The sequence below is a fragment of the Schistocerca serialis genome, unplaced genomic scaffold (assembly GCF_023864345.2).
Source record: "Schistocerca serialis cubense isolate TAMUIC-IGC-003099 unplaced genomic scaffold, iqSchSeri2.2 HiC_scaffold_1261, whole genome shotgun sequence".
Taxonomy (NCBI): domain Eukaryota; kingdom Metazoa; phylum Arthropoda; class Insecta; order Orthoptera; family Acrididae; genus Schistocerca; species Schistocerca serialis.
Genome location: NW_026047471.1, coordinates 7,544,631 through 7,566,797, shown reverse-complemented (window position 1 = coordinate 7,566,797; position 22,167 = coordinate 7,544,631). Strand labels below are relative to the sequence as shown.

At 39.4% G+C, this 22,167-nt stretch overlaps 1 pseudogene; it reads right to left on the bottom strand.

The window, feature by feature from the left end:
• The window catches only part of LOC126438173 (protein HIRA-like), a 450,749-nt pseudogene that overhangs the window by 94,589 nt on the left and 333,993 nt on the right, over positions 1-22,167 (bottom strand).

Here is a 22,167-nt window from a genome sequence, read left to right as displayed (position 1 = left end):
CGAAAATGTTCAAAAACCGACAGGGATGCGTTTCAAAGTAACATTAATAATCGATAGACTAATGTGCGTTAGATGCTATGCGCTTTGTCTAACACAAAATGTTTTTTTTCCTCAAGATTATGAATTTGCCCCCCTCCCAGATCTGGGCCTGCTGCGCATGCATGAATCTGGCAGCTTGGGCGCTCCACAAAAATTTTTCCCGGTAACATCTAGCTGCTTGCTGCGACTGCTTACACAGCCAACAGCCACATTTCTGTAGCCAGAAGTGGGAGAAGCTACTACTCACCTGCGCATACGCATGATCCTGCTTGTAACTGCTAAAACGAATCTAATGTAAACAGTTGTGATGTCACACTCATCGGAGGCAATTTGTTGTTACGAAGCATTGCATAGTCTTCCTAAAGCCTTTGACATATTTTCCTGTTGGCAGATGCTTGTATGAGCACTGTGTTTTGTTGTTGTATATGGCGCATTTCCTTTGCAGTTTTAAGTTTTATTTTCGTTTTTTCCTTCGTTCATGTTTTATTGCTGCAGTATTATTCTGCAGTAGCGGGATACAGTAATATCCTTCGTTAGAGTATCCGTTCTTACCAGTCAAAATTACGAAAATTTGACTGAGAACAAGAACAATGAAGAATTCCCGGGTTTTTCCCGGATCTCCCGGTTGTCCCGAGTCGTATACACCCTGACAGATGGAGTTATTGTGTTCAGTTCAATTTTTTAAGACAATAACGGTTTACTGTAAATAGCCCCTTAACGTCGCTCTAATAATAACATGCTATAGGGCAGCATACTGTGTCACATTGTGCTGCCAAATGGAATCCCTTGCTGATATATCAACTCGCTTAAAGTAATCACAATTTTTTCCAGGGCAGATTTGATATCCTTGGCGATTTTTTTGCATTTAACCTGTATAAAGGTCCAAGTTTTCAACATTATCTACAACTGTCTTCAAGAGAAAAGCAACTATTTGGCATCAGTTGCTTTCCTAATGAAGATACTGATGAATATTGTCAAAAGTCTGAATTTTATAAAAATTTTACATGCACAGTTAACTGAAAACATTTTATAGAATTTGCTTCTGCCCTCAGTTTCTACATGCCCCAATACAAAGAAGAAAGACACGTCCAGGTTTTGCATAGGAATTAGACAATATTTTTCCTGTTGCCTATAGTTTCTGAATTGTTAGATCACTTAAAGAATTAAAAGTTAACTAAATTTGTACATAGATGAAGTCTCATTTGATCTTGGTGTTTCAGGATGGAATTTTACTAATAATGATGAGAATTCTTTAATCAATATCTTCATTTACAACTTAGAACTATTTTTAAATCAGTGAACAACTCACTGGTACAGATGCCGACTTTGATAGCCAAAGAACAGGCAGAGAAAGAGCCGGATGCTCAGAGGCTGCAGGGGCAGGAGGTGGCACTGGTTGTGGTGCTGGTTTGCTATCAGCTGGTGGTAACAGACGCATCCGCTTCCCCTTCCCTCCCAATGGCTCCCTATCCAGTCGTCTCTTTGCTGCAACTGGTGCACTGCGTTCTGCTTTCTGCAGCTGCAGTTTCCTTTAAAATAGAAACACAATATATCTGTTATGCAAGTTATCTATGACACTGAAATCAACCTCACATACTGCTGATTTAATTAGTTTGTGATCTAACACATTGTATTTCTTTATATCAGGGGTTTACTGGGAAACAGCCATAAGTGAAATGCAAAAACTGAATTATGTAGGATTAAAAGTCCAAATTCTTTGTTACTAACTACAGGGAATATGCATTCCTTGCTTTAGTTCAAGCCCTCACTAAGCCTTACAAAGTGAATGTGAAAGACTCTGTCTGTTTTGTACAAAATATTGTCAGAGGAAAAAGATCAAGTCATTTGTGTGTGTAAACAGTTATTTCATCAATGTTGTACTTTATACTATTATATAACATTTCAGAGTCCATGAACAACATGATAATTTTTATGCTATGGTGTCATTTTGTATTTAATAATTACTATGATCCAGAGACAAGAGTATTACTGTGTTATATTAAACAACAGTGGTGCTCTACTTTGTAACAAGCAAATAACAGAATTAAAATTTATAGTTATAAAGAATTCATTAAAATGTGGCTAAACAAATGTAGTCAGCAATAAAAATGCCCTACTGTCAAATAAAGCAAGATCAGATTTCTCAGACACAATTAAACTTTTACGGTCATTCACCACAAACCCATCATTTTGGACTAAGTGCCTTTTCTCATTATGTGCATAATTTTGTATTTTGTAGTGAGACAAGCCATCAGTGCATTTCTCACAAATTTTCCTACCAATGGTTGATGACCAAGACATGTTCTAGAGCAAAATTTAATAAAAGATGTTAATGGATCTATTTACTTATCACATTACATGTTTTTGTTGTGAAATGCAATCATATACTTGTGTGTTTAGAATAGATTGTTTCACACAAACACGTCACACATTAGGGTGAGACATACATGACAATTGTCAATGGTTGCATGTTAAATGTCAGAATTACATTATAATGAACTAACATACAATTTTGGGTAAAACTGAGTCATCATCATATTTTCCTAAGGATAATAACTTATACACAGAGAGGAAAACTTGAGCTGATCTAATGCAAGGAGAGTGATGTACATGGTTATGAGTCAATACAACAGATTATTATATTAAGCACACAACTAATTACTTTTTTTTTAAACAATGATGGTGTTATCTACATGCAAATAATAGCAACAATTTTGAATGTCCGATGTCCGAACCAAGAAGACAAGATCAACTTTATATCATGAAATCTAACATCTGATTTTGGTGAGTGTAGCTGTCGGGCCTGTGAAGAGGCCGAAATAAGCAGTTACAGTGAATTAAATAAATAAAAATGAAAACATTAAATTAACTGAAAGAAGAATAAATTAGCTTTTAATGAGAATTTTGCACACTAGATCTGTCAGAGAGTACAACAATATGTGAAGAAAATGTTAAGCTGAAATACTGTGAGCAACACACAAATTTGAAGCCACATCAAATATTTGAAGGTTGACAAATCAATAAATTAGAAAAGAAAGTCAAAAGAAGGGATTGATGTTGCTGGTTGCTCAAGGAGACCATACACAGCTAACCAATTTATCAACAGCAGAAAGGAGCAGCTTTAATTGTGCCTATAAATGTGAACTGACATTTTCTGGTGCAGAAGGGTGATACATGGAACATCAGCATTCAGAAATGACTCATACTATCCTTGTGCCAGGAGAAGTTGCAGCAGCTTGTGGGAATATCACCTTGTGCCAGCACCGCAGCTTTAGCTGCCAACATTGGACCACTCATCTTACTAACAATGAGATGGCCGATGTTTGCTACTAGAACTTGGACTACTTGTGTTGCATGTGCACACCTTGGACTTACCTTTTCCCATGCCCTTGCCCCTCTGATATTGGACATCTCACAGCATGACTACAATATGACTAGACAACATGGGTGACCATAGGCTCATTTAGTTACAGTTTTCCATTTTAAGAAACAGGACTTAGGGTACATTTACCGTATTTACTCGAATCTAAGCCACACTTTTTTTCCAGTTTTTGTAATCCAAAAAACCGCCTGCAGCTTAGAATCGAGTGCAAAGTAAGCGGAAATTCTAAAAATTTTGGTATGTTTCACCACAACTAACTTCTGTCGTCGAATATATGTAGTGCTACACAGGCATGCTTTGCAGGCACAAATATAAACACTGGAACCAAAACCTCTGCGTCAGTAAATAAAGTAAAAGAAAAGGTAGAAGAATGTAAACATTATGCCATGTATTCTTTCTGTTTGCTGCTATCTCAATTAAATCCTGTACGCCTAATAAACTACGAAACTAGAGTGAGACAACGGCAAACGCGGAAGGATATACATATCATGTCATGTTTATATTTGTATTATTCTTATGCTGAACAGTGATAGAGTCAGAAATGAAGCTTGGCAGCTGACTTGATTTTTAAATCTAAGATGACTCTAATTGCTGTGCAGAATGTAATGTACTAAAGAGGCGTCTGAAAAGATTTTCAAATGGAGAAAAATTTTCGCTAAACTCTCGTTCAGAACATCTTCTATCATACGCAGTCTATTATTTGGTTGTTGTTGATCATTATCAAAGAAAGTGGCAGCGTAAGTAACAACAAATAGTAGTCTCTTGCCATTGGTTCCCTTATGAGACAATTCCTCTCTTTTTTTTATTGTAGGCCACGGTAGCGCACATAAAAGCGAGTCATGCCGCGAGCAGTGACAGGTCATAAGCACTCATTATCAGACTGCGACAAACAATGCATGACACAGTACAATAATGCATTTTCAGCTTAGAGTGACATAAACACCTATAACAAAGAGAACGGCACTTGTCAGATCAAAGCAAAATAAGCAATCGATTGAAACCAGATGGAGCACATGAGAAAGGAAGGGTACCCTTATAAATACGGGCAGAACGCCTGACACATAACAATGGCTACTTGGTAAAGCTTAACTGTTAAGCTTACGACTCGAACCAAACTACTGTAGCTGTATCTTCACCCATTCAACCGAAATTGTGTCTCATGTTAAAATGGACAAACTTTGCTTCGATTTGGAGGTGCAGTCTAAATTTTTTCTCTCCCCTTGAATATCGAGCCTCAAATTTCAGGTGTGGCTTAGATTCAGGAAATTTTCTTTTTTCCTTCATTTCGAGTTTCATTTTTCAGGTGCGGCTTAGATTTGAGTAAATACGGTATATTGAAGTTGTGGTGAATGACAAGAGTGACAGTACTAGTATAGTGGCAAAAGTGTAGACAGCATTATCATAGCATTTATATTGTAACATCACTCAGAGTCACACTTAGATATTAATCCCTGCTTGAGTTTTCTTTATTAGTATCAACTATGGACGTCCCAAGATTTACTGGTGAAACAGAGAGACAAAATGGAATGAAGTGACAAACTGAAAATAAATTGTGTGTGAAAAAGTTTATTTTCACAGTAATAATTGTAATAAGCAACACTGAATTCTGACAAAGATAGTAAGTCTTGAATTAATTGTGAATATATGCAAATGTTCAATTTGGCTCCCAGGGAAAGTTTTCTTATGTCATACAGTCATTGGTTGTAAATTTGTTTTCTCAGAGACAATGTAGTCCAAATGTCTGAGTTGTTGATGTATAAATGTGCGTGTGAATTTTTCTAAATGTGATGAAGTACACTGTTCAATAGTTTCATTTCCTTTTAATAAGCCTATTTCTCGTTTTATGACATGGTCAGTATCCTTGAAGATCTCTTCACAATGGTTCTGTGGAATGAAAAATAATCTAATTGTATCCTGAATCAAGAGGATGCAGTCGTATTGGGGTCTCGAACTTCAAAACAATACTTTACACTTACTCTCACAGGCAAGAGATAATTAAAGATACACTAACAATTTTCTAAAGTCCAGGAAAAGTTTTCAGATACCCAGAACATACTAACTGAAACTGATGAGCTGTTAATGAGAAATTGTTTCTGGAATTGCACTGATTAATTTGGATGTGGAAGTGACTTATTTTGTCAAACAAAAGTTTCCAAAGTCTTGAGTCTTCTATTAACACACCTGATTTGACAATTGGATCTAAGAAAATTACCATAGATAAAAGACATTGGTGGATTTGAGTACCTGCAGAGTACCCTTAATTTGGTATCTGCATGAAAGACATAGTCATTTCATACAAATTAGTGAATACATTAAAATTTAATTATTTCAAAAATTTGAATAAATGAGTTGATACTACAATGGGAACTATGTCAGGGTCACACACTACAGGACATGTCCTATAATCCTACAAAGCATTAATGGTTTAGCCACATTTGATATTTTCAGATTAAATCCAAGGGGAAGAGATAATTCATTTATTTATTATTTATTATTTACACATCAAGTTCCATGGGAGCAAATCTCCAAGATCATGGAACGTCACTACATGAAATTACAACATAAAAGTAATAACAGATAAAAATAAAATGTTTATGAAACTGAAAAAAGTCATTCCATAAGTTTAAGTAAACGCAGTCAACAATAAAACAAGAATCAGCTTAATTTTTCAAGGAACTCCTGACAGAGTATATTCTAGTGTTGATGGACTGTTAGTCTCAGTACTGTATGTAGTATTTTACCTGATAAAAAATCCCTAATTACAACTGAGGCCACACAGGCTCTTGTTAAAATGGCGTCCAGTTTGTTAGCAATTCATTCAAAAAATTTGTAGTGTGGGAAAGGCTGAAGCACATGTGTTGCTGTTGTTGTGTTGTGGTCTTCAGTCCTGAGACTGGTTTGATGCAGCTCTCCATGCTACTCTAACCTGTGCAAGTTTCTTCATCTCCCAGTACCTACTGCAGCCTACATCCTTCTGAATCTGCTTAGTGTATTCATCTCTTGGTCTCTCTCTATGATTTTTACCCTCCACGCTGCCCTCCAGTACCAAATTGGTGATCCCTTGATGCCTCAGAACATGTCCTACCAACCAATCCCTTCTTCTAGTCACGTTGTGCCACAAACTCCTCTTATCCCCAATTCTATTCAATACCTCCTCATTAGTTATGTGAACTACCCATCTAATCTTCAGCATTCTTCTGTAGCACCACATTTCTAATGTCGTCTTGTACAGACTATTTATTGACCATGTTTCACTTCCATACATGGCTACACTCCATACAAATACTTTCAGAAACAACTTCATGACACTTACATCTATACTCCATGTTACAAAATTTCTCTTCTTCAGAAACGCTTTCCTTGCCATTGCCAGTCTACATTTTATATCCTCTCTACTTCGACCGTCATCAGTTATTTTGCTCCCCAAAAAGCAAAACTCCTTTACTACTTTAAGTGTCTCATTTCCTAATCTAATTCCCTCAGCATCACCTGACTTAATTCGACTACATTCCATTACCCTCGTTTTGCTTTTGTTGATATTCATCTTATATTCTCCTTTAAAGACACTGTCCATTCTGTTCAACTGCTTGTCCAGGTTCTTTGCAGTCTCTGACAGAATTACAATGTCATCGGCGAACCTCAAAGTTTTTATTTCTTCTCCATGGATTTTAATACCTACTCCAAATTTTTCTTTTGTTTCCTTTACTACTTGCTCAATATACAGACTGAATAACATTGGGGAAAGGCTACAACCCTGTCTCACTCCCTTCCAAACGACTGCTTCCCTTTCATGTCCCTAGACTCTTACAATTGCCATCTGGTTTTTGTACAAATTGTAAATAGCCTTTCGCTCCCTGTATTTTACCCCTGCCACCTTCAGAATTTAAAAGGTAGTATTCCAGTCAACATTGTCAAAAGCTTTCTCTAAGTCTACAAATGCTAGAAACGTAGGTTTGCCTTTCCTTAATCTAGCTTCTAAGATAAGTCGTAGGGTCAGTATTGCCTCACGTGTTCCAACTTTTCTACAGAATCCAAACTGATCTTCCCCGAGGCCAGCTTCTACCAGTTTTTCCATTCGTCTGTAAAGAATTCACATTAGTATTTTGCAGCTGTGGCTTATTAAACTGAGAGTTCGGTAATTTTCACATCTGTCAACACCTGCTTTCTTTGGGATTGGAATTACTACATTCTTCTTGAAGTCTGAGGGAATTTCGCCTGTCTCATACATTTTACTCACCAGATGGTAGAGTTTTGTTAGGCCTGGCTCTCCCAAGGCTGTCAGTAGTTCTAATGGAATGTTGTCTACTCCCAGGGCCTTGTTTTGACTTAGGTCTTTCAGTGCTCTGTCAAACTCTTCACGCAGTATCATATCTCCCATTTCATCTTCATCTACCTCCTCTTCCATTCCCATAATATTGTCCTCAAGAACATCGCCCCTGTATAGACCCTTTATATACTCCTTCCACCTTTCTGCTTTCCCTTCTTTGCTTAGAACTGGGTTTCCATCTGAGCTCTTGATATTCATACAAGTGGTTGTCTTTTCTCCAAAGGTCTCTCTAATTTTCCTGTAGGCAGTATCTATCTTACCCCTTTTAAGATAAGCCTCTACATCCTTACATTTGTCCGCTAGCCATCCCTGCTTAGCCATTTTGCACTTCCTGTCGATCTCATTTCTGAGACGTTTGTATTCCTTTTTACCTGCTTCACTTACTGCATTTTTGTATTTTCTCCTTTCATCAAGTAAATTCAATATCTCTTCTGTTACCCAAGGATTTCTACTAGCCCTCGTCTTTTTACCTACTTGATCCTCTGCTGCCTTTACTATTTCATTCCTCAAAGTTACCCATTCTTCTTCTACTGTATTTCTTTCCCCGTTGTTGTCAATTGTTCCCTCTGAAGCACATGTTCATTTCAAAAATTCATCTATAGCCAAACATGGCAGAGTTGAGATACCTATGTCACACTTGCTTGGACAAACATATTTGAGGACTCAGACTGTACCTGAATTTTGGAAGATCTTTGAACAAGCTTCTTCATTTGAGTACAAGATTAGCAGCTGAAAGTTTATGGATGAATATTGATAAGATTCTGAAAATGGCCAGATGACACAGAAAGATGGAGGAACAAAGTTTTAAATTGTAAGACATTTCTAGGGGCAGATGTGGCCCCTGGGCACAATTTATTGGTGATGAACTGTAGTTTAAAACTGAAGAAACTGCAAAAAGATAGGAATACTCTGAAAGAACCTGAGATTGTAAAGAGTTTCAGAGGAAGCATTAGAGAATGACTGACAAGATGGGGGGAAAGGAATAGAATAGAATAGAACAAGAATGGATAGCTTTGAGAGATGAAATAGTGAAAGCAGCAGAGGATCAAGTAGGTAAAAAGACAAGTGCTAGCAGAAGTCCTTGGGTAAAACGAGAGATATTGAATTTACTTGATGAATGGAGACAATATAAAAATGCAGTACATGAAGCAGGCAAAAGAGAATACAAATGTCTAAAAACTGAGACTGACAGGAAATGCAAAATGGCTAAGCAGGAACTTTTGCAGAAAAGGGAACTACCTGTGTTAATTTCAAGACATCAGATGGAAAACCAGAGCTAAGCAAAGATGGGAAAGCAGAAAGGTGGAAGGAGTATATGGAGAGTCAATAGACAGGAAATACACTTGAGGGTAACATTTTGGAAATGGAAGAGGATCTTGATGAAGGTGAGAAGGAAGATATAATACTGCGTGAAGAATTTCACAGAGTACTGAAAGTCCTAAGCCAAAACAAGGCCCCGAGAGTAGACGACATTCTGTTAGAACTACTGAAAACTCAGGGAGAGCCAGCCATGACTAACCTCTTCCATCTGGTGAGCAAGATGTATGAGACAAGCAAAATACTCTCAGACTTCAGACTTCAAGAAGAATATAATATTTCTAATTCCAAAGTAAGCAGGTGCTGACAGGTGAGAAACTATCAGTTTAATAAGTCACGGCTGCAAAATACTAACATGAATTCTTTATAGAAGATTGGGAAAACTGATAGAAGCTGAAGTAGGGGGAAGTTCAGTTTTGATTCCATAGAAATGTAGGAAGATGTGAGGCAATACTGATCTTACAACTTCTCATAGAAGACAGGTTAAGAAAAGACAAACCTACATTTATAGCATCTGTAGAGTTACAGAAAGCTTTTGACAATTTTGACTGGAATATTCTCTTTCAAACTCTTAAGGTGGCAGGCATAAAATACAGGGAGCAGAAGGCTCTTTACAATTTGTACAGAAATCAGATAGCAGTTGTAAGAGTTGAGATGCGTGAAAGGGAAGCAGTTACAAGTGGAATGTGTGTGAGATAAAGTACGATATTTTGCTGTCTCAACTCTTTACTTGAGGTTTACATGGCAATTACATAGAGTGAGGCACCATGAGGCTACCATAATAGTGATACAGTCATTTAGTTGCCCTATGATATTGTGCGTGATCAACTCAGGCAGCCAGTACAGGTGCACACCTGCATGGCACGGACAGTGTGAGGTTATGAATCAGCTCTTGAGGGATATTTGACCATTCTTCCATGAGTGCAATATCCAGCTCTGCAACAGTTGTGGGAGGTGCTGATGTGGCTGCAATGTGTCTGCCAAATGCATCCTAGACACGCTCAATTGTGTTGAAATCCAGTGAAAAAGCTAGCCACTCCATTTGTTCAATTACCTCAGCTTCAAGCACATTTTCCACCAGTGCAGCTCTGTACGAAGAGTGTTATCGTTCACCAAAAGGAACCCATCTCCCATGGCACTTGTGTACGACACAACAGAAGGTCGAAGGATCTCGTATCTATACCTCTGAGCAGTCAAAGCACCATTCTGAACAGCATAGAGGTCCGTACATCCACCAATACTGACTCCTGCCCACACTATTCGTCAACCACCGTGATATGGTGATGTTTCCTGCACAGAAGCAGGATTGTTCTGAATTCCACATTCTCTCCAGATAAGGGAATGGCGTTGTCTGGCTGAACACAAAATCTTAGACTCATCTGTGAAAAGTAAGACTCCAATCCTGATGTTCCTTCACTCAGTTTCTGTGGGCTAGCTGGTGTCATGGTTTTAATGGGACACACACCATAGGCCTCCATGAATACAGGCCACATTCCCGAAGGCGATTTCATCTTGTTGCTGCCTGGAGGGTGCATTGCAGTTGAGGTGCATTCAGCCTCCTGTCTCGACGAGCTGTTAACCAGAGATAATTGTCATCTCTTGTTGATGTTACCCATGGATGACCTTGGCCTTGCCTTATTTTAATGGTTCCTGTTGTCTGAAATTGTGTCCAGGTCCTAGATATTACACTCTGGGACACTCAAATGCCTGCAGCCACCTCTCTCTGTGTCTGTCCCACTTCCATCCATCCTATGGCTCTCCCTGAATCCAACTACTTGTGTAATTCGTTTGGTAGAGTAAACACAAGTCAACACCAATCCCATCTGCAGTAGCTTTACGTTATTACCACTATCTCAGTGATCGTAATATTGTTGAGAGAGATTTGCCTTCTGCAGCGGAGTGTGTGCTAATATGAAACTTCCTGGCAGATTAAAACTGTGTGCCGGACTGAGACTCGAACTCGGGAACTTTGCCTTTCGTGGCAAGTGCTCTACCATCTGAGCTACCCAAGCACGATTCATGCCCCATCCTCACAGCTTCAATTCTGCCAGTATCCCGTCTCCTACCTCCCAAACTTCACAGAAGCTCTCCTGTAAACCTTGCAGAATTAGCACTCCAGGAATGCTTCTGTAGTTCAGAGGTAGAGCACTTTCCCATGAAAGGCAAAGGACCCAAGTTTGAGTCTCAATTCAGCACACAGTTTTAATCTGCCATAAAGTTTCGTAATGTTGTTGTCTCCACCCCGTAGAACCAACAGAAAGATGTTGAACCATTTTAGTTCATTCTGTCAATGACAATACTTCTGAACCCAGACATCTCAACTGATTCCCTAATTGTGTTGACCAGTGTATTTGAAGGAGTGAGTCACGTATGTAAGTGAATATAGTGCTACTGAAGAATGCCAAAGTTTAGATGCTTCGATCATTTGCTAGTGGTCATGCATGCATGATGTGTGCTTTCTTGTCAGGATATGAGATGTTTCCTTTGCTGAAAAAGGCTTTGTCCAAAAGCTATTAATGTGTAACAGGGTTTTCATTGTGTCTGCCTGCAGCTCAACAGGTCATCTTTATGGTAAGTAGCAATCTATAATTTTCCTAATATTACTGATATTCCAACCTAGAGATGCCATTGTTTAACACATAAATTGCAAGGTGATAACCAAGAACCAACTGCAAATTTTCTAAGATAGCTTGGATACAATTACAGTCAAGAAGAAAGGAAAGAGTACACACAACTTGCTGGAGATATATTTTCATTTATTAACTTACATTTCTGAATTGCTTGTTGAGCGATGCTTGTTGTCAGTTACTCCGATAACTACTTGGGTTCCAGCTAGGCTATTATCTGCCTGATCACCTTTGACAGGTGTACTTCCAGCAGGGCTTGGTGTGCCATCACAAGATTTGCTAGAACCAGGAGTTCCTCCACTGCTACTAACATTTGGCCGCACCACATCATCCCGATTTTCAATCATAATACGACTTTTGGTCTCAGATTAACTGCTAAATGTTGGCTGGTGTGCACTACCAGTAATTGCCAACCCAAAAGGTCGAGGCCCATCCCTGTGAGGAAAATACAAAAAATTTATATTAATAACAATATCACTGAAAATTCGAAAGTAAATCATTGTGATAATATAACATATGATTACTAGCAGCAGCAGCAGCAGCAGCACCACATGTATCAATGGCAACAAGAAAACTGACATACATATTTATACATCTACATCTACATCCATAGTTCACAAGCCACCTGATGGTGTGTGGCAGAGGGTACCTTGAGTACCTCTATCAGTTCTCCCTTCTATTCCAGTCTCGTGTTGTTCGTGGAAAGCAAGATTGTCGGTATGCCTCTGTGTGGGCTCTAATCTCTCTCATTTTATCCTCATGGTCTCTTCATGAGGTATATGTAGGAGGGAGCAATATACTGCTTGACTCCTCGGTGAAAATGTTCTCGAAATTTCAACAAAAGCCCGTACCGAACTACTGAGCGTCTCTCTTGCAGAGTCTTCCACTGGAGTTTATCTATCATCTCCGTAATGCTTTCATGATTGCTAAATGATCCTGTAACGAAGCGCACTGCTCTCCGTTGGATCTTCTCTATCTCTTCTATCAACCCTATCTGGTATGGATCCCACACCAGTGAGCAGTATTCAAGCAGTGGGTGAACAAGTGTACTGTAACCTACTCCCTTCGTTTTCGGACTGCATTTCCTTAGGATTCTTCTAATGAATCTCAGTCTGGCATCTGCTTTACTGACGATTAATTTTATATGGTCATTCCATTTTAAATCATTCCTAATGCCTACTTCCAGATAATTTACGGAATTAATTGCTTCCAATTGCTGAGCTGCTATATTGTAGCTAAATGATAAATGATCTTTCTATGTATTCACAGCACATTCCACTTGTCTACATTGAGATTCAATTGCCATTCCCCACACCATGCATCAATTCGTTGCAGATCCTCCTGCATTTCAGTACAATTTTTCATTGATGCGACCTCTCGATATACTACAGCACCATCCACAAAAAGCCTCACTGAACTTCCGATGTTATCCACAAGGTCATTTATATATATTGTGAATAGCAATGGTCCTACGACATTCCCCTGCGGCATACCTGAAATCACTCTTACTTCGGAGGACTTCTCTCCATTGAGAATGACATGCTGCGTTCTGTTACCTAGGAACTCTTCAACGCAATCACACAATTTGTCTGATAGTCCATATGCTCTTACTTTGTTCATTAAATGACTGTGGGAAACTGTATCAAATGCCTTGCGGAAGTCAAGAAACACAGCATCTTCCTGGGAGCGCATGTCTATGGCCCTATGAGTCTCGTGGACAAATAGCGCGAGCTGGGTTTCACACAATCGTCTTTTTGAAACCCTTGCTGATTCCTACAGAGTAGATTTCCAGTCTCCAAAAAAGTCATTATACTCGAACATAATATGTGTTCCAAAATTCTACAACTGATCGACGTAAGAAATATAGGTCTATAGTTTTGCACATCTGTTCGACGTCCCTTCTTGAAAACGGGGATGACCTGTGCCCTTTTCCAATTCTTTGGAATGCTACACTCTTCTAGAGACCTACGATACACCGCTGCAAAAAGGGGGGCAAGTTCCTTCACGTACTCTGTGTAAAATCGAACTGATATCCCATCAGGTCCCGCGGCCCTTCCTCTTTTGAGCGATCTTATTTGTTTTTCTATCCCTCTGTCATCTATTTCGATATCTACCATTTTGTCATCTGTGCGACAATCTGGAGAAGGTTGGTTGTTGGTTGGTTGTTTTGGGGAAGGAGACCAGACAGCGAGGTCATCGGTCTCATCGGATTAGGGAAGGACGGGGAAGGAAGTCGGCCGTGCCCTTTGAAAGGAATCATGCCGGCATTTGCCTGGAGCGATTTAGGGAAATCACGGAAAACCGAAATCAGGATGGCCAGACGCGGGATTGAACCATCGTCCTCCCGAATGTGAGTCCAGTGTCTGGAGAAGGAACTAGAGTACAGTATTCCTCTGTGAAACAGCTTTGGAGAAAGACACTTAGTATTTCAGCCTTTTGTCTGTCATCCTCTGCTTCAGTACCATTTTGGTCACAGAGTGTCTGGACATTTTGTTTTGATCCACTTACCGCTTTGACATAAGACCAAAATTTCTTAGGATTTTCTGCCAAGTCAGAACATAGAACTTTGCTTTCAATTCGTTGGACACCTCTCACATAGCCCTCCTCACACTACATTTTGCTTCACGTAATTTTTGTTCGTATGCAAGGCTTTGGCTATGTTTATGTTTACTGTGAAGTTCCCTTTGCTTCCGAAGCAGTTTTCTAACTCAGTTGTTGTACCACTGTGGCTCTTTTCCATCTCTTATAGTCTTGCTTGGCACATACTCATCTAATGCATATTGTACAATGGTTTTGAACTTTGTCCACTGATCCTCAACACTATCTGTACATTAGATAATACTTTTGTGGAGCCATCAAGTACTCTGAAATCTGTTTTTTGTCACTTTCACTACACAGAAAAATTTAGCTACCTTTTTTAATATTTCTATTTATGGCTGAATAACTGATGCTGTAACTGCTTTATGATCACTGATTCCCTGTTCTGCGTTAACTGTTTCAAATAGTTCAGGTCTGTTTGTCACCAGAAGGTCTAACATGTTATTGCGAGTCGATTCTCTGTTCAACTGCTCAAGGTAGTTTTCAGATAATGCACTTTAAAAAATTTAACTGGATTCTTTGTCCCTGCCACCTGTTATAAACGTTTGAGTCTCCCAGTCTATATCTGGTAAATTAAAATCTCCACCCAGAACTATAACGTGGTCGGGAAATCTACTCTAAATACTTTTCAAATTTTCCTTCAGGTGTTCTGCCACAACAGCTGCTGAGCCAGGGGGCCTATAAAGACATCCAATTACCATGTTTGAGTCTGCTTTAACCGTGATCTTCACCCAAATTATTTCACATTTTGGATCCCTGTCAATTTCCTTTGCTACTATTGCACTTTTTATCACTATAAACACGCCTCCCCCTTCACTGTCCAGCCTGTCTCTGTGATATACATTCCAATCTGAGTTTAAAATTTCATTGCTGTTTACATCTGGTTTCAGCCAACTTTCCATCCATAGTACTATGTGGGCATTGTAACCATTTATGAATGAGAGCAGTTCTGGGATCTTTCTATAGACCCTCCTGCAGTTTACTATTACCACATTAATATTGTCATTCCCTGTGTGTAGTGCATGCCTGACCTATTCAGGGGGACCCTACATTTCCCCACCCGATAGTGGAGGTCAAGAAATTTGCACCCCAGATCTCAGGAGAATCGTCTCAGCCTCTGGTTTAAGCCTTCCAATCGGCTCCAAAGTGGAGGACCGTGATCGGTTCTGGGAATGACACTACAAATAGTTAGTTCAGATTCCACCCCATGAGCGAGACTTTCCACCTTCACCAACTATGCCAACTGCCTGTATGAACTCAGGATGAACTCTGAACCCAGACAGCAGAACTCATTGCTGTCAACATGAGCAACAATTTGCAGTCAGGTGCACCAACTGCTCTCTATTACCGCTGGCAGGGACTCCTCCACATCTCGGATGAGACACCCACCGGCAAGCAGACAGAGTGAACACTGGCCTTCTTCCCCGACCTTTCTGCTATTTCCCTTAGGGGCTCCATCACCCACCTAACAATGGAGCTCCCAATCACTAATAACCCCCCCCCCCCCCTCGTGTGCCTGTTCAGACCTTGCTGAAGGAGCAGCCACATGTCCACTCACTGGCACGGCCAGCCTCCACATTGACCCTCCGTGTCAAGCAACGCGAACGCCATTGAACCCGCCACTCTACTTGGGGAGAGGGTGGCCCAGCCGGGTCCAGTACCCGCGAAGATGTCTCGAAAGCAGGGACCGTGGGTGAAGCATGTAACACCTGGTGTGTGCCATGTGACGCACCAGATTCCCCATTGCCGCTACACTCTGAGGCAGCAGACTGAAGACAGCTGACCGTGGCCATCAGCATGTTCAGCTGTTCGCAAACAGTGGCCAGCTCCTCCTGCATTCGTACACAGCAGTCACACATTCTATCCATCCTAAGAAATCAACAATTTACTGTAGAGAGTTAAGTAATCAACTTTTAACTAGACTGCTAATTCACTAAAGGCGGCTGATAGCTGACTAAACTGTGGTTACTAGACACTTCTTGTTGGAAACAATGAAAATAAGCACTAACTGTCTCTGGACTGTATTCAAAACAAACACAAAATCTATGGAACACTATTACTAGTACTCGAAAATTAAAGCTTCCTAAAAGTAAAAACACGTGGAAAAAGAAGTGACAAGTACAAAAAACACAGTTAATACTTAAATTTATGTAGCTTGGTGCACCAAAAAATACACATGCACAACTATTTAGGGTATATAAACATTCAGTAGTCCAGACTACAAACAAATGTTGGAAGACTAAGCCCAGTGAAGCACCTTTTCAGATACTTCATGCAGACTCAATACCACTAGGGAAACATCTATTAGGGCACGTATTTACAATGTGGCTTATTGTCTGTACATCACCAAAGACACACATCCTATCAGTGCAAACACGCCATTTGTGCATGGTGTATTTGCACATACCTTCTCCAGTTTGAAATGTATAAAGCTTTACCCAACACCTTTCCAGGAACTTTAAAAGTTGAGTTGCCAATAAGCTGATGACACCCGGTTTTCACGGCTTACCACTTACATTTCCATTTAGCATCACAGTTCAACCCAGTGGAGAGTATTTGGATTTCTATTTCATATGCTGGTCTTCTGGATTTGAGGCATTTCCTATGCGGCAAGAGTAAAACTTTGTGAAGGGGGACTGATTCATTTTTAGACTTGCTTGCAAAGATTGTACAGAGCCACCTTTCAACAAAAGCAGACAACACAGATGTTCGATAGTATTTTTAGCCAGCACTGAGTCACTAACGGTTTTCATAGAATCATTCAAGTAATCATCATCATTTTTTCACATGTGCGCTGCAGAACCACACTCATGTGCAATATTCTACTGCAGAGTACAGGGTTTATAAAAAAAAAGAATCATCTGATTTGGCACATCTATATTTCTGAACTAATAAATGTATACAATGGTTTTTCTAATTTTGATGAACAGGAGACTCAAAAGTCCCCCCAATACCTTTTCATAGGTGTAGGTGTTCAATATGGCCCCCCTTGAGATGCACGGCATATGGAAATATGGTATTCAAATTGTTCGCACACTGCAACAAGCATGTTTGAGTTACAGCTTCCCCAGCTGCTGTTATGCGATGTCTCAGTTCATTCATTGTTGTTGGTAATGGAGGCACATAAATAGAGTTTTTTATAACCCCCACAAGAAATAATTACATACAGTCAGATCTCGTGACCTTGGAGGCCAGTAATGTATGGCTGAATCATTTCCTCCAGTGCAATCGATTCATTGTTCAGTAATTCTTTGATTTAAAATCTCCCCCACTTCCTGATGACAGTGTGGCGGTTTCCCATCCTGTTGGTAAATGAAGTCGTTCGAATCAGTCTCCAACTGTGGGAAAATAAAGTTCTAAAGAATATCAAGATATGTGCTTCCTGTAACAGTGTTCTTGGCAAAGAAAAATGGACCATACGCCTTTTCTCATGAAACTGCATGAAACACATTAAATTTTGGAAAGCCCTCTCATGTTGTACAGCCTCATGTGGTTGTTCTGTACCCCATATTTTCACATTACAATGGTTCACCTTTCCATTTAAATGGAATGTTGCCCCATCACTAAATACTAAACGTGGAAGAAAACTGTCATCCTCCATCTTGCCCAGAACGAAATTACAGAACACCACACGTTGTTGTTTGCCACTTTCCCGAAGAACTTGCCGTAGCTCAATTTTTTATGGTTTCATGTGTAAATGTCAATGCAACACATGCCAGATGCACAGCAGGAGCATGTTGAGCTGTTGAGCTGCACAGCGAACAGGTTTCTGTGGACTCCTTGTGAAATTATGGCAGAGGTGTTCGATGTCTGTTTCAGGCACTCAGGGTTGGTGCAGGGATTTGCCTTTACACAAACAACCTGTTTCTCAGAATTGTTCATGCCATTGTCTAATGCTCTGTGTTGTAGGAGGATCCACACCATACCTAGTACGAAAGTCACACTGAACAGTTATTACTTGCATTGTGCAAAATGTAGAACACAAAATGCTTTCTGTTGTCTTGTCACCATTTTTACTAGAACTGAAGTGGGTGCACACTGCTGCTACCTAGTGGGAACCATGTAAAACTCGAGAGTATGCTCATTCCAACAGTACATTGTTCACGCACAAATAACATAATAGTTATGATTTTTTAAAATGCACCCTATATATCAATGCAAGACATGCTCCACGGACAACTGACATGTTTGCTTCCCATATACTACCTACCAACTTCCTCGCCAAGTTCACTCATCTTTGTACTTTCTTAGCTGTGTTGGAAAGGTGTTTATGCTATGTCAGAGTTCTGTCTAATGGGATGCCATGGTAAGTTGGCATATTACTGTGATTGGCAATGCAATAGGGCCAAACTGTGGGTTGATCTTTGCTGCTGCTAAATGATTAGAGAGGTGGAAAAGATTTACTTTTGTTTTAGAAACCTTAGTCTGTCATCACATCCTGCATACTGGAGTTCTGGCAGGTCTGCTGTTACATACTGAATAAGGCCAGAGCAAGAACAGAGCCTTGAGGTGAGCCATCATTAGAGTAAACATTGTCTGCTCTTCTTTTTAACTTGGTGTACTTCACACTGCTAATTTTTGAACATGTTCCTTAAGAGGTTACTTAGTCTTATAAGGTATAGTTATCAGAAATTTCAATATTATACCAGTACGCCACATCATGTCATAAGCTGCTGACATGTGAATGAAAACTATCCTGGTCTTTAATTTCTGGTACCTAGTTTCTGTGTGAGTAGACAAGGAGAGCACTTGCTCACAGCAACTTCTACAAGGTGTAATCTATCTTGTTCAGTTGGTACCACATACTTAATTTGGTTTGTATTCTGTCTAATATAATTTTTTCCAGGAATTTGTAACCATAGCTAAATACAAATGTGCTCTGAAGCAGTTCCTTCTTTCCCTGTAATTTTGATAACAATAACTTAAGTGCTCTTAAATTTTGATGGTAATGTTCCATTGTGAAGAATTACATTAAAAAGGTAGGACTGTTGTGCACCAGAATTCCTGAGTAAAGCCCATCTGCACCTGCTTTTCTACATTTCATGTCAGTAAGGACAGTCTTCTATTCAGTGGTCATAAATTGAGATGAGAATTTTGCTCTAGATTCTAGAGATTTCTTGACCTCAGTAAGTTCTCTGTTTACTTGTTGAACACATGTTTTATCTGCTGGAACCTTGGAAACTCTCATTCAATTACTGGCAATTATTTGTGTTATGGGACAGGTCTTCTCCCAGCTCCCGAATCAGTGTCCCAGCTTTTCTACTGGAATGTGTGAAATCATTCTTCGTGCCAGTTTTCTCTGCTTTGATCAGTCACAGAATTCATTGAATTTGTGGCTGTTTCTTGCTCTCCACCTCCTTTGAATGTATCTCTTTGGATGTACCCTTTACAGCACTCTCTATGTAGGTGTTAAAACTATTAAAACATAAAACTGAATGAAAGGTTATGAGGGAAGCAGGTAACATGTAGGCAAAACTCAGAAACCACAGAAGACATCTCTACCACACTTTGTACATATATAACTCACCATCTTGGGGAAAATATTTTAGGTACAAGATCCCTTACCCAAGCACCACTATAAGGGGGCAGGGAAGTGGGATGCTGGAAGTGTGTAAAAATTACCAACTTTAATATTGATTTCACAGTTTTCAGAGTTGCTAAGCTCAAAGACATTTCCCTCTTAGGAGTGTGAGCAGAAATGGAAAGGTAATCAAGTTTTGTCTTGAATTAATATTACAATAAATTTGTAAAGGGCTTAATTTTATAGTTTGTGTATTGTATTTATACTTTTAAAAACAAACAAATAAATACAGTAGGTTTGTTTTATGCTGTACAATAATTTAATTCCTTTTTCTATCTGACATAAGGCTGAGGTAAATAAATAACTGGGAACAGCAGACAATCAGCTAAAACACAATAAAGGATGATGGACAACTAATATTCACCATAATGTACAGGGCACATAATTTGTAAATATTAGATGAGGGAAGATAGGGTAGCAGAAGCAGTTAGTATTTGTGTAAGAAACATCTCACAATATCTGTATTCATCAGCTACATAATGTGACACAGCAAACATGCTTGTCATTATTATAATGGAAATTACTCAGAAAAATGAGTGTGTACAGGCACTAGCCAGTGATAGTCATCTAGGCAAAAGTGTGGGAGAAGATGAAAGGACAGTATAGAGCAGTGTTGAAATATCGGAGGGGGGAGACAGATGGGTTTTAGTGACAGCAGTGAAACAAGCCCAAAATAGAAGAGGGAGGGAGGGAGGGAGGGAGGGAGGGAGGGAGGGGGGGATGAGTGCAGAAGTGAAAAATGGTGAGCTGGGCAAAGGTAAGGGTGAATGGAAAAGTCAATGAGATAGAAATGTCCAAGGGTGGAGTTTTAGGTCAGGGAGTTTGCTTGAACAGATTGTGGGACAGATAGTTACAAACTGATAGTTAAGATGTATATGATATGTTTTGTATTTTGGCTGTTGACATTGTAGTGACACATGGATGATGGTTTGGTGGTTTGGGATAAGAAGTGGAACACAGTGGTGGGGCTAGGATATTAAATAGGTTGGGTGAGTGGTGGAAGCCACAATTTTGTGTCAAGGGGGGGGGGGGGGTTGCTGTATGAAGGGAGTATTTTGATACTAAGTATCTGTTAAACCCCATCCTCAGCTATGACAGCTGGCATATGTATTTAGTAAGTCAGAATGAGGCAGAATGGGTGTTTAAACACAGACCAAATTAATGTATATATGGTACAATTGCCAATAATACTAATTTTACAAGCATCACCATGAACTTCTATCCAAATTAGCCACATATCATCAGCACTTCATTTATACAGGCAACAAAAATGTATATACAAAGATTTAGCAACAGAAACAGATACTGTGAACCTTCCTGAATAGGTCCACACAGCCTCAGACAACATTAACGTGTGGTATGCTAAAACATCACAAGGACATATATTATACAAAATAGAAATTCTGTTCATATTATCCTTCTTAATACAACTGAAAGCAATGACATCTCAGCTTCAGCCACCAATCACCTTTACATTACTAAAAGCAAACCAAATTTTCATCCATGAATAACAGCTATATTAATATAGTCGACGTAATATCATAAGAAATTATGATACTATATACTGTAAACAGTTGCGTGCCAGCAGTGAACATAACTGTATGACGAGGAACTATCCTTCAAGACACCTTTGACTTTTATGCACTAAGTGTTGGCCTAAAATATTCCCTGCAGGATGCCAGCTACATAATGTGGGATTGCATTGTGCATGGGTTCATTAAAACTAACGTTGCAATAACAATTAAGATCACTTTTGTTAATATACTTAACAATGTCCCTTTCTTTCTTTACTGACTGAACATCTAACTGTTATTTCCCAAAAACACATAAAATACTTCTTATCAAGAAACTTCAAATAAGCACTGGTACTGTACTAATGGTGACTGGAGAATAATTTTATGGATACAGTAAATCATTGTACAGTTTCAAACCTTGTGCATTACAGCTACAAAATCATCCCTGGCAAAATCAGAGTGAACAGGAAAATTAAACCATTACAGTCCACAGAATGGTCATCTGAATCAAACAAACCACTATTTATTACATTTACTGTTGATGCCCAACACCTGTCAAATACACACCACCTCTCATTGTTTCCCCCTCATATTACAATCCTCTCTCTTCCTAACATTGTATTCTCCCTTGTCACTCTCTCGTTTACTAAGTTCTACGTTTTATGATTAATCCAGTCTTTCACCACAGACATACATGCAAGCATGTGACCACAAACACAAATGCACATGCTCTCTCTCTGTATTCATTCACTCCCTCTCCCTTTTGCACTGATAACTCATAG